Raw genomic sequence first — 14,400 nt, forward strand, 5'->3', positions numbered from 1 at the left:
AGACGAGACAGCCATAAATCTTGTCTCATGCGCATCCCTATATTTAATTACCTTGCATATTAGTTACAGTATATATATACACACCTGTCTTATGCTGTTTGCATCACTTTAAACGTGGTATTATATTAAATTTAGCTATTATTATTATACTTAGATTGTGGAGGTGCAGAATAGACAAATATTCTTGTTTTTAGTTTGTTTGGTTTTGGGTTTAGTCTTCATCATCCTATGAGCTATGACGATAGAACGTCATCATCATCATCATAGGTATTCTGCCTTTATTGGCAGGTCACTTGCCGCAGCTGAGAAGCTTCCATGCTCCACGGTCCTCCGCTAACTTCTTCGTCTTCGCGTATAATCTTTCTGTTTTTATATCATCCATTAATTGTAGTCTCCTTCGCCCCCTCCCTCTCTTTCCCGCCACCATACCCTCTAGGACGTCCCTCATGATACAATCTCTTCTTAGGCAATATCCCAACCAGTTTCTTTTCCTCTTTGTAATAATATCTAAAAGTGTTCTTTTCTCACCCACCATTTCTAACACTCTCTCATTCGTTTTGCGCTCGACCCAACTAATTCTTTCCATTCTTCTCCACACCCACATTTCGAAGGCTTCCATTAGAACGTAATGTAAACAAAACAAGAAAAACTGAAACATATGTTTATGTTTTTTCTTTTTCAATTATGCGTCTAAATTAATCAGTATTTATCGAAATAATGTCAGTAGCTATTTAAAAGACTATCATTTTTACTGCTTTTAAGAAATCTGTATGGTTAAACTTATCATCTGTTGGTAAAATAATGGGTTTTCTCATTCGTAAATGATATCTTTTAATGTTGGTTCAACTGAAATAATAGTAGTATCCATACAAACTTCAGAAGGCAGAAAACTGAAAACCTTTGAAATATTGTCTGCTCTTGTTTTAACAAACATCGATTCAAATATTTGCAAATGCATTTCCTCAAATGTTGTGTCAAACCAAACCTTACCTTCAATCTAACTTCTAGTTAATTTATGGGTCATAGATATACCCCAGACAATGTGCTCACTCAGTTGTAAATGCAATAAAGTACTTAGAGACAGTAAAAATTTTTAAAAATAATATTACATGAAAATAGAGATGGAAGGGCTCGAAAAAACACAGGCTTTTTTTTTTTAAAAAAATAGACGAAAGTTTTTTAAAGGCTTTTTTTGTCTGGAAAATTTTGAGCTTTTAAAAATATGAATTTCAAGTTTAGTGGAGAAATAACAGTACGTTCCTCCTTGTTTTCTTTTATTATAACAAGAAAAAAACGTTTAATTATTGCATTCTGAAGAGAAAATCCTGGAAAAATTCAAGAAAGAAAAATTGCACATATCGGGTAATGAGAACAAAAATTCATAACACAAGCACAGTAGAATGTAATAGCAGGTGGTCCACATATGTAAGATAAACAGCAACATTAATATCAGTACCACACATGAGTATCAACATTATATCACTACGAAAATACGCGTACAACATAACAGTAATAGTAACAATTTTGTTTTCGTGTTACTACTGCCTACACACATTTTCGTTTCCAACATCCATCTCATCGTTGTTCTCATTACGCGATATATGCAACCCACCAAGCAGTGCTGTCTCGCTGGCTGTCTATATGAACGGCGTTTGCATCCTGCCTGCGTGTTATCCCATCTTCGGGCATTGAGATAAATTGCGTCCCTTTCGCATAGGGGCAATATATGCACCCAAAGCAAAAACACCTATTTTCTGTTTTCGTTTCTTCTTTCTTCCTGCTCCTTATCACCATTTTCGCTCATTTCCGTAACACATTGTGACAATGTTGTACACGTGATTGGTCCATTTTCGGATGTTCTGCTCTCTTCTCATGGGTGCATTCCACCTCATTCAATTGCGTCGACTATGGGTAGTATTTCGTACATTTAAACTTTTCCGATATCTCTTCTCGTTCTCGCTATATTCCACATAATCTCATTTTGACCCCATTTTTATGCCCCTATTTGACCCTTTCAATGTGCTTGTTGGCCGATGTATAAAAAAAAGACGTCTCGCTTCTTTTTCAATGTTCTTTATGTCTGTGCAATCTTATCACAGTCGGCGTGTTACACCTGGGTACCCCGCCTTGTTAGTGTTTGACCGTTTTTTCTTGCCCGCCAGGTTGCATTTAGGCAACCAGTAAAGCGTGTATGTCAAGAAGTATATCTTACAGGAACTTCATAAGATAGTTATGCAACCGAAATGACATCTGGGATATGGTAGTTGCATAACGTACATCTACTTAAAACTATAATACCGATTTGAAAATGAATCAAGCCAACCAGGCCCGGACTGGACATAGGATTCACAAGTATTTAATGTTGTAAACATACTTTCTTAATCGAATCATTAGTTTTGAAAAGATCATGAGTCAGCAAAGTAAAGTTATGAGACAATCGGAAAAAAACTGCTGACTTTCTGAAAATCAAGACATGAAATGATCAACCTCTGTTTGAAAAAGTACAATTTTCTTGTCATTGTACGAACTGAACAACTTTTGAGAACAATTGGTGTTCCAAAATGAATAAACAAAACGTTGGACTAAAAGCAAAATCGTAATTTTCTGACTCATGACTTTCCGAAACTACTGATTCAATTGTAGAATCCCCTAGAGGGGAAAAAAGTGGCACTTAGAACAAGAAACCCATAAAAAGAGTCAAGAAAGTGAAAATTTCCGGTTCATTTTACCAAAAGTTCTGTTTTTCTTATCGGGGAAAATCCTCTCTCCTTTTTTTTTTTTTTTTTTTTTTTTTTTACAATGGCGAATCTAGAAGGGAAAAATTGGTTGGCAGTTGGAACCCAGAACTCATAGGTATATCATGAGTTTACTATGAACTTCCAAAAATATATAAATAATAGATTAAATTATTTTTGTTACTCAAGAACTGGGGGCTAGACCTGCCTGGCCCCAAGATAGATCTGCTACTGCTTTATAACTCTTCGTGAAGGTAAATATTTACTTATGAATATTGTATACTTACTGTATTATTTGAGTATTGCTAATACCGAACTTTCCTCTCGCAGGTGGGGACTGGAATACACGGAGGTCTGTGGCAAGGTAAGTCAATAAACACGCAGGTTCTTCCTGGAGGACATCTGATATCTTGGCATGTTCTCCCTTGAGGATGAATCTGTCCTAAATTCGTCATTAAACAATAAATTATTAGTAAATACAATGTTAATAGATAGATGGTATTACATTCACAAAAAAAACAAAATACATTTTATAAGTTGTTGTAGAAAGACAACAATTGGATTCTGAAAATAGGAAAATACGGAACAGAAATTTGCTTTTGGTTTAAACAGAGAAACCCATGTTGTACCCATTTATCAGAGTCAATAACCAGTCATATACAAGGTATCCCATATTTGTTATCCATCTTTTTAGTTTAGAAATATAACTTATAATACGCAATCTATAATGTGAAAGTATGAAAAGCAAACCAGACGTTTTTCGGAAGAAATTAAAAATGCTCGATCATATATGAAGCGAGGAAAGGCTAACGAACCATATGATAATTTATTGTGATCAGTGGCGTATTTAGGGGGGGTTCGGGCTTAAGCCCCCCGAAATCTTACTTACTATAGTAAAGTATATGAAATATATTGCAGAATTTTCACATTTTCAGGCAAAGCCCCCCCGAAACAAAATCGTAAATACGCCACTGATTGTGATATACGTTAATTTAAGGCCTAATGCAATATATGATAATGTCCTTACAATAGGAAGTGAATATACGATAATTTTAGAACGCACATTTTCTTGCAGTTTTTGAATGTCCATATAAATTGTAGATATGTATTACATAATTATAAAACACACGCATTCAGTCATTCCCACTAAAGATAAATCAATAACGATTTGAGGATTGGTAAATAGAAACCCTGCATCCATTTTTTAAAATTCAATTACGTTTACAGGGCATGAAAATGACGTATGGCAAGATAGCCCCCCCCACTTTAGAAAATTGAAACAATGACTAGGTCATTCGTTTGTACTACGTTTCTACCGTTTGTACCGAAAATATTTTCGTTTGTACCATTTTCCGTACCACAGTACAAAAAATTGAAATACACCATTCGAAAACAAATCGTTTGTACCGTTCGTACCGAAAAAAAATTTTGTTTGTACCCTGATAGTTTTCGACAAAGAGGGGATGATATTTGGGGGGTTAACTTGGCGCCAAGATAGCCTCTCGTATCACAGCACAAAAAATTGAAATACACCATTCGAAAACAAATCGTTTGTACCGTTTGTACCGAAAAAAATTTTGTTTGTACCCTGATAGTTTTCGACAAAGAGGGGATGATATTTGGGGGGTTAACTTGGCTCCAAGATAGCCCCTCGTATCACAGCACAAAAAATTGAAATACACCATTCGAAAGCAAATCGTTTGTACCGAAAAAAGTTTGGTTTGTACCCTGATAGTTTTCCAGAAAGAGGGGAATACATTTGGGGGGGGGCTATGTTGGCGCCAAGATACCCCCCGTATCACAGCACAAAACATTGAAATACACCATTCGAAAGCAAATCGTTTGTACCGAAAAAAGTTTTGTTTGTACCCTGATAGTTTTTGACAAAGAGGGGACAGGGGATGACATTTGGGGAGGCTATGTTGGCGCCAAGATAGCCTCCGTATCACAGCACAAAATATTGAAATACATCATTCGAAAACAAATCGTTTGTATCGTTTGTACCGAAAAAATTTTGTTTGTACCCTGATAGTTTTCGACAAAGAGGGGATGATATTTGGGGGGTTAACTTGGCGCCAAGATAGCCTCTCGTATCACAGCACAAAAAATTGAAATACACCATTCGAAAGCAAATCGTTTGTACCGTTTATACCGGAACAAATTTTGTTTGTACTCTGATAGTTTTCCAGAAAGAGGGGATGACATTTGGGGGGGCTATCTTGGCGCCAAGATAGCCCCCCCCCCCAGTTGACCTCTCAAGTAACCCTATAAGGAAAATGGTACAAACGAAAATATTTTCGGTACAAACGTAGTACAAACGAATGACCTAGTCATTGTTTCAATTTTCTAAAGTGGGGGGCGGGGGCTATCTTGCCATATGTGTGGAAATATTGTTCAACGTAATGTTAATAAGGACTTTAAGAATGGTGAGTGGCTGATTTGGAGTTCGAAACTGAAATTAATAGATAAGTTTATAATAAATTATTATATATTAGAAATATAATACTTGTTTCTACAGTTATGTGCATAACGAATATATGATAATTTTAAAGAGGAAAACGGATTATTTTGTTCTCTGAGGTTGACAACTCTGCAAGGATCTGTTAATGGATGAAAACTGTGGAAATACAATACTTTAAGTTAACATTTGACTTATCTCCACTTACACCATTATTCCACTTCCAATCCAATTATCACCATTTCCACCACCGCGGCAGCAAAGAAACATTCATACTGAATTTCTCATCGGGTTCAACATCTCAATGACATTACCGCAAACGGTTTGGAAATGGATGCTGTGACAGATCTAGAATATTAAAAGTGTATAGGGGGTAGCCAGAGCCCTGACTATGATAGGTATATTATGAGTTTACTATAAACTTTCATAAATACATAAATAACAGATTAAATTATTTTTGTCTCAAAAAAGAACTGGAGAGCCTAGGCCCCCGGTCCCAGGCAATATCCGTCACTATTTGCACGTGAAAAATCTTGTGTATCCTCTTTATTGTGATTGTGCGTCCAGTTGTGAACCAATTTGCGAGTGCCGAAAAAGTGGCTTAAACTAATTGACGATGTGTAGATATTGTATTGGTTATGGTTGTGAAGACCGTTCAAATATTCTATTATGGACGAGAACAGTGACACGGAGTTGAGTTGATTTTAGTTTAGAGTCCCTTTCAGCAGCGAGGCTATATGAGACGTGGGCCTACTGATTAACGTGGAATCCGAACCACATGAGCTCCTGCTGCAAATCGAAATGAAATGAAATGAAATCTTTGAGTTTTACGTCCCACGATTATGCCGGTTAGGTTAAAGGAGACGGTGATGGTAAGTAATGAATGAAAATGGTGGAATGAAGAAAGTGGGAGGAAACGGGATAATCCCGAGAAAACCCACGCGCACGATGTTTGTCCACCACAAAGTTCACTTGGCGGGGGCTGGGATCGAACCCGGGACCCCTAGCACCAGAGGTAAACGCTACCAGAGCCACCGCGGCCCCCCGCTGGGAATCGAACCCGGGTCTCCCACGCGGCGCGTACGCTAACCGCTTAGCCACGAGTGTACAGTGACGCGGAGGAGTTTCAACTATAAGCAGTGACATTGGAGAGAGGGGGGACGAAGATTCGGTAAATTTACACTTATCTCTTTACCCTGAATTTTTATAGTGAAACGAGTTATATCTCTGAAATATTTGTTTGTTTGATTAATTTCATTTTTTCAATTTTTGGATCAAAAAATCCAATACATTTCAATCAAAAAATTTATTTTACGTATTATATTTGGGGAAGTACATATAGTCTAGCCAAACCCAAACTATCGCTTAACTCAATATGATGTGCTTATTCCGTAGAAAATAGGAAAACTGGATTTTGATACCATTCAAAAATTTTGTGGCTCCTGATTCAAATATTAATTAATGGCCAAGATAGCAATCTTTTGATCTATTTTTTTCTGATCATTTCTAAAATTCTTGTGTTTTGTAGTCTTCGTGAAGTGACTTTCACGGCGGGAGGTTAACAGGTTTCACTCAATACTTCGTAATCAAATAAACAACACGATCATAAACTACTTGTTTTTACAAAACAAAACAAAATACAACATAAATATCAGAAGACGTTACAGCACAAGAGGTTGATGTGTGTTTTGTGTGCGTATGTCAGTGCTGCCACAGTCCTAGCTCTGAAGTGGGCTGAAAAATAGTACCAAATTGAAACAAAAAGGGCTGAATTCATTATTTTATGCCAGTGTAATACATGGTTCTATAACATGAAACTAAAAGAGATAAAGTTTTAGAACACTCCCCCCCCCTCTTCCAAGAAATCAAATCAAGAAAGTGCTCTTTTTAAAAATTACTTTTTAAAAACATACAAATAGGACGACCCCGAAACTGAGGAAGTAGATGACACTTTTCTCGCACGTAGGAAGTATAATAGAGGACGCAAATTAAAAGGAAAACAGTTATTATCTTCGGTACGTATTGTAAGGATACCAAAATCAATTCTACTTCAAAGTGGTTAATAAACCAAAACGGTATTATGGCCATATATGAAAAATATATAAAACGAGGAACAAATCAATCATCTCCGAGTTCGTGTGTACACAGTACGTTATAATAAAGTATTAAAATATAAATTATTGTACCTTATTCTCGCCTATATCACGACCGATGGAGGATAATATACATAAGAAGAATATAACGTAAGTAAACTGACATATATATATATATATATATATATATATATATATATATATATATATATATATATATATATATATATATATATATATATATATATATCTATATGTGTGTGTGTGTGTGTGTGTGTGTGTGTGTGTGTGTGTATAAAAACGGTCCAGCGTCCTAGAACCTTTCGTGAAAGACATCACAACACATTATTAATAATTTTAAGTCACAGTAGTATCTATGGTGCTGAATTGGGTAGAATTGTACCAACTTTTTCACAAAAAGGGCTGAAAATGCCAGCGTGGTACCAACGGGCCGATGAATGACAAAAAGGGCTGAATTTGGTATAATTCTACCAAGTGTGGCAACACTGGCGTATGTGATAAACCTCCAGCAACAATGAACCAAAAATCTCCTTTATTATTTCAATATCTAATTTTGTGAAAACGAAAAATTTAAAAAGAATACAGAATATGAATCATGAAGCCCCGACACTTCAATTTATTAAATGAAGCACAATTTTCGACTATTGACAAATTAAGTTTCTGAAACATTATAATATACATCTGCCTCTTAAGGAGTTATCCTAAGCTATATGTTACACATTTACTTATGACAAAAAATATAATAGAAAATGTACCTAATATTGTAACTGTTACTGGCAATATAAGTATTGTTAATACAATTTACTACCTTTAGTGACTTGACGCGCTCATTTTTAAATAGAGTCCATGACGCCTAACTTAAAACTATCTAGCTCCATTAGTTCTAAACACACAAAAGTTATCATAATCCCGTTGGAAAGCTCTTAAAGAGGCACATAATGATTATTCAAGACATTTTCCTCGTACATGAGTTCATTTTAAAGTTGTTTCTAATGTTTCTATAAGGCGCCATATTTGATATAGCGGTAATGTATGACATGTGGTCGTAATTGATAACAATTTCTAATCCATTCTCTTTGAACTGAAGCAAAAACTAAGTTTCCATCTTCAAATGTCGAGAAGATATGGCGTTTTAAAAATTGGATAAATTTTGACGGCAGCCATCTTGATGACGTCATATCTCGGTTTTCTCAAACATAATTTGTTTTTAGAACTTTGAGCAAGTTGTTAATTTTCAACTTTTGTTACTATAAAATTCCGGGTTAAAAACTAAGTGCACTGGACTATACAAGCCGCAACCACGTTTTAATGCCACCACTCAACAGCAAGACGATATGTATACAAATGAAATGTAAAAATAATGTTTGACGGCTAACTGGTAGATCTATGGATTGATTTTGATTATTTTTTTGGTACATGAGTGGATCCTTTCCTAAGTTTCACATTTATCACATTAGTTTTCCCGAAGGGCGTATTCTAAGGGTGGTACAGGGGGTTCAAACATTTACGTCAAAAATAGAGTCTCTCTGGAGCCTGTCCAATTTGAAAGAAGAAACTCGGTAGATAAATTCTTTATTAAAAATGAAGAAATAATGTCTCAGCTTTGTTGAAAATTTATGTTGCAAGGAGTAAGTGAGCCATTTTGTGTGTTAATAAATTGAATACAATAATATTTAGCGACCAGTTTTTCCTAGACCGCTGCACCAAATTTGATTATTTTTAGTACATAAGTGGGCCATGCCATAACTTAGGTTTTATCACATTATCGGTACCGGTGTGTGAAGAGTTGATAGTGGGAAGGGGTTGACATGTAAAAATAATTCAAAATGGCCAATATTAGTGTCTAATCCATAGTTTTCAAGGTTGTTGAGATGCATAGTGACATTCCCAATACCGTTTAAGCTTGAATTCATTTCCCATCGTCATCATGTAAGAAATAAAGATAGAAAAGTGTAATCGTAAACATAATCGATTATGAGCAATATTGGTGTCATTTCATACCTTTTGGAGTCGCTTAGGTCAATAGTGATATTTCCTATGCCGTTTAAATCCAAATTCAGCCCTATTGGCATAAGGGTGGGGTGCCATTATGGATGTATATCATTATAATTTTGTTGAAATGTGTATCATAACAGAAGGGTTGAAATACTTTTCAAAAACCTATTCTCCCCGAGCGAAAAACGGACCTTTCAGCTAATATTTATTAAATCTATTTGTATACTCTCAGAATAAGAGTATTAATTCCTTAAATTTAAGAGTGGAAACATCAGTGTATTCATCTCTTATGAAAAAGAATAAGCCCTATACTGTTATATAACCATATAAGATAATAAGACCTCATCAAAGCGGATAAATAAGTAAAAGAAATCTTCGAAATTCCCATTTTTGGCAATTTTTTTTACCATGAAAGGAAACAAGATGGACCATCCAAACTCACAGAGGAATATACCCCGGTCTTATATTGCGATGCCAACATTTTAGTTTTGGCCATTTCTAAAATTTAATGATAGTGATCCTAGGAACTCCTCCCGAAATTTAGGGGATGGGCCAACATACCCCTATCAAAATTTAGAGAGAGTGGTCTTATGGACCCCTGAATCAGGCTCTCAGGGGCACAAAAGTTACTTCAGCCGACTCCCATACTACTATTAATTATACAGAACTCAAACATTATTATACAAACATGATGATCTATCTGAAATTTCGGGTCTTATTTTATTTATTTATTTTTCTTTATATCAAGTAGCTTCATTTTTCTATTACTTTAATTTTTTTTTATGTCTATAATTTATTATTGGTACTTGCTCTGGTGATAGCTATAAGGCACAGCTCCTTGTGAAGTCCACACAACAGTGCTTAACACCACAATTAACAACAGAATCTTCCCATTCATTTCAATGGAATCTGTAAAAAAAAAAAAAAAAAAAAAAGTCACTAAATTAAGAAAATTTTAGTTATTTTAATGTTTAAAATATTCTTAGGTATAACTTTCCTTGACAATTTCCATATGTCATCGAGATACAGTCTTGAGACAGTAGAGGACAGTCCGACCTCTTTACATTGAGAACTTGTTTGTGAAAACCAAATTAGTATTTTTTAATTTTTGTTTTATTGATTTTTAATTTTTTTAACCAAATGTAAAGGATGAAAACAAAATAATTGCAAGAACTTGTTAAGATCTAGTAGCAGAAAAACGATCATTTTACAAAAATGAAACTGTATTTTTTTAGACTTCTAACCTCGATGGGAAGTATTAAAGAACGGATGTGTCCTTCTGTCTGTCTGTCTGTCGAAATAACCAGTTAAGAATGCTCCAAGAGCATTACCAGAAAACTAACTTAAAAAGACTGGAGAGATGGAGCGGGAAGGATAACTGTCCTTATTCCTAGATGTAACTCAGGAATACTCAGGACTTTCGTCTCGTCTCGAGCAATAGCAGGAATGTTGGAGCACGTGTTTGTGTTCCGAAGGTACCTACTTTGAAGATGGTTAAGTAACCGTTTGGTTATATTTTGGTAGTTAGCAGCTACAACAAAATTCCGTGAACTTTTCTGAATGCACCTCGTATTTTGAAAGGATAGACACTGATACGATATATACTAATCACTGTTACTACGTATATGTTATTACAATACGTAGGGCCTAAATAATTAGTAACTTCTCATAATAGTTTTCCCATGTCCTTAAATTTATCTCCTAGGACAGTTCTTACGTACGTAGCACTGAAAATAGTTAGCTTTAATTATAATAGATTAAATCGAAGCTAATTTTAATTTCAATTATTGTTTTCCAGCATTTTTTTTATTTTAATCAAGTATTTTCTCATGGCCTTAATTTTTAATTTAAACCTGTTAAAAATTTTCATTATTTTTTTCCCCAACTATGCACATCCTTTAATAGAAATGATGAAAAACGTCTGAAAGCTTTTGAAATGTGGGTGCGGAGAAGAAAGAAAAGAATTAGTTGGGTCGAGCGGAAAACGAATGAGAGGAGCTTAGAAATGGTGGAGGAAAAAAAAATTTTAGATATTATTAAGAGGAGGAAGAGAAACTGGTTAAAACATTGGCTAAGAAGGAACTGTATCATGAGGGACGTGCTAGAGGATATGGTGGCAGGAAAGAGAGGGAGGGGGTGAAGAAGACCAATTGATGGATGATATCAAAGCACAGAAATCATACGTGAAGACGAAGAGGTTAGCGGAAGACCGTGGAGCATGGAAGCTTCTCAGTTGTGACAAGTGACTTGCCAACAATAGCAGAATACCTATGTTGATGATGATGATGATGATTAGTAGAAATAATGAAATAATTAAACAAAAACTATATAATGTTAACCATTTATTTTTATAGAAGAGGTATTGGCAAGCTTGTATATATAATAAAACTGAGAAAATTCAAAATGTATACCAACCTCACAAGTATAGAAAAGTATCCACTTCGTTCTACTGGCTTTTGCTTGTTCTGTTTTCAACTACAAGAAAAATCCTTCCTTGCTTCTTCTATTTTGCTCTGTATACACAAAAGTTTATGATCTCGCAAATACGTTATCCATACATACACACAACTAGAATCTAATATACGTTAATGGACTCATACAAAACAAAATCTTTACCTAAAAAGTTATTACGTTTCAATTGCATTACAAGGACGAACAGCAATGTTTAATGTCTTATGCACGTGTTGACACTACAATTGCTGAAATAAAGTATACTTTTTCTAATGCATAGTCCTAATATACGTGAAGTTAAATTATGGACACAGATAATCATGTTTGTTGAGCTGTATGGTTGCGAAATATGGTCGCATATTCTGAGGGAAGAACGCAGACTGAAAGTATTTGAGAAGAAGATCCTCAGACGAATATTGAGATTCAAGATAAATGGGAATGGAGAATGGCGGAAACTTCATAACGAGGAACTACATAATTTATACGGTTGACTCAACATTGTTAGGGTCGCCAAGTCTAGGAGGCTTAGGTGGGCAGGTCATGTAGCTAGAATGGAAGAAGTGGACAAACACCGTGTGCGTGGGTTTTCTCGGGGTTCTCCCGTTTCCTCCCACTTTCTTCATTCCACCATTTCATTCATTACTCATCATCACCGTCTCCTTTAGCCTAACCGGCATAAGCGTGGGACGTAAAACTCAAAGATTTCATTTCATTTCATTTAGAATGGAAGAAAGTAGAAACGCTTTCAAAGTCTTAACTGGAAGACCAATCGGAAAACGACCATTAGGAAGACCTAGGCGCAGATGGGAGTCAATACTAAAATGGATCTCGCAGAGATAGGAATACAAAGTAGAAACTGGATCCAGTTGGCTAAGGATAGAAGTCAGTGGAGAGCTTTTGTGAACGTGGTATTGAACCCCAGGGTTCCATAGGCAATAATGTTAGTTAGTTAGATAAATTATGAACAGTTATTTTCTTAGAGAAAACAATAGTTAATAGTTACAAAGCTACGTATTTGTGGTGATAGCACTGTACAAAAGACATTTTTTAATTGACATTGTAGTTTTACGCCACAAATTTTTAGCTCTTTTTAAAGGACTGTATTCTGTGTCACGCTCAAGATATGAAAAATCGGTTTTCCTGCATTTTATTTTGTTGCAGTTAGTTTACTTAAATAGAATTTGAAACAAACACAACGTATCTAAAAGCAGAGCCGTAGCTAGAGATTTCGGCGCCCGGGGTGAAGAATAATTCGGCGCCCCTAAACTCACCAAACTTTTTTTTATATAGGTCTATATAAGAGAAGCAGCTTTCGTTGTTATGCTACCCTAAATTTTTGTCAAGTTGTTTAGACGAACTCTTGCAACAGCGAGAAGCGATTATTATTATTATTATTATTATTGGAGCTATTTTCAAGAGGCTTAGTTTGAACTTTTTTTAAACTTGACAACACTGCTTTTCATTGTATACAAATCCACTCGAAGAACAGTTATGGAAATTTTACAACTATTTACAACGTTTAATACTATCCATAAGAAATGAAATTTCAATACATTTGTAACTACGTGCTTTTGAAATGTTCGAAATAGATGACGGTAAAAATTATATAAACTTTTGTAATTTTATTCTGTATGTGACCAGAGAAATAGTATTTTAATTTCGATTCTTTTGCGGTAAAAAATGTTTTGTGAAATGCAACGGAAATTCAGAATGAGCCTTCTTTGCGAAATTCTCAATATTGATCAATGGAGGAGAAGAATATATTTAATGTTGTTATTTAAAATCCAAAATATAGTTTGGCTACTACATATGCTTGAAATTATAACAATTACTTAATGTCTTAATGAATGAAAGTTCTGAATTTAAGATTACTTATTATTAACATATTAAAATGTTAATAAAATACTAACACATATACAGTATACTAAATTGTACTATATATAATGTAAGTGTATATTTTGTATGTATGTAGATCAATAAAAATATTACATAACTAGATATGTACGCACAAAAAAACCTGGCGATACAAATAATTGATGGAGAAACAATCCCAATAAATTCCTTCAAATTGGAAGCATTTTATATGTCAAGGACTATAAAAACAAAACACTAGTAGTGATCGCCTTTGAAAAAAAATGAAATGAAATCTTTGAGTTTTACGTCCCACGGTTATGCCGGTTAGGCTAAAGGAGACGTTGATGATGAGTAATGAATGAAATGGTGGAGTGAAGAAAGTGGGAGGAAACGGGAGAACCCGAGAAAACCCACGCACACGGTGTTTGTCCACCACAAAGTTCACTTGGCGGGGGCTGGGATCGAACCCGGCACCCCAAGCACCAGAGGTGAACGCTCTACCACTGAGCCACCATTGCCCACTGATCGTCTTTGAAGAAGACTAAATTCGTTGGTTAAGTTCTGACCCCTTAAGCCGTTATTCTACAACTGTTTTAAATTTGAAAATGTTATTATTACCCTTGTTTACCTTGATTTTTTAATATTCTCGCGAAAACAGCAGCTTGCGCAGCAGCAGCTTAGTGTGTCTATTCACTCTTCTCATTTTCATACCTTCATTCTCACCGTCGTGATTAATCCGACTGTATAGAACACTGGGATTAACTAAGAAAACTCATCATCATCAAAACACCGA

The 14,400-nt window shown here is 35.2% G+C and overlaps 1 protein-coding gene across 1 annotated transcript in view; it reads right to left on the bottom strand.

Moving 5' to 3' along the window:
- The window catches only part of LOC145691569 (uncharacterized), a 40,278-nt gene extending 28,497 nt beyond the window's left edge, over positions 1-11,781 (bottom strand). Inside the window, exons 1-3 of the mRNA XM_081766975.1 lie at positions 11,718-11,781; positions 10,113-10,211; positions 3,023-3,177 (exon numbers count right to left, since the gene is read on the bottom strand). The gene's annotated coding sequence lies outside the window, so the exon portion shown is untranslated. The remainder of the gene's footprint in view (positions 1-3,022; positions 3,178-10,112; positions 10,212-11,717) is intronic.
- Positions 11,782-14,400: the final 2,619 nt, after the last annotated feature.

The sequence above is a fragment of the Thermobia domestica genome, chromosome 8 (assembly GCF_964235325.1).
Source record: "Thermobia domestica chromosome 8, izTheDome1.hap1.1, whole genome shotgun sequence".
NCBI classification, from domain to species: Eukaryota; Metazoa; Arthropoda; class Insecta; order Zygentoma; family Lepismatidae; genus Thermobia; species Thermobia domestica.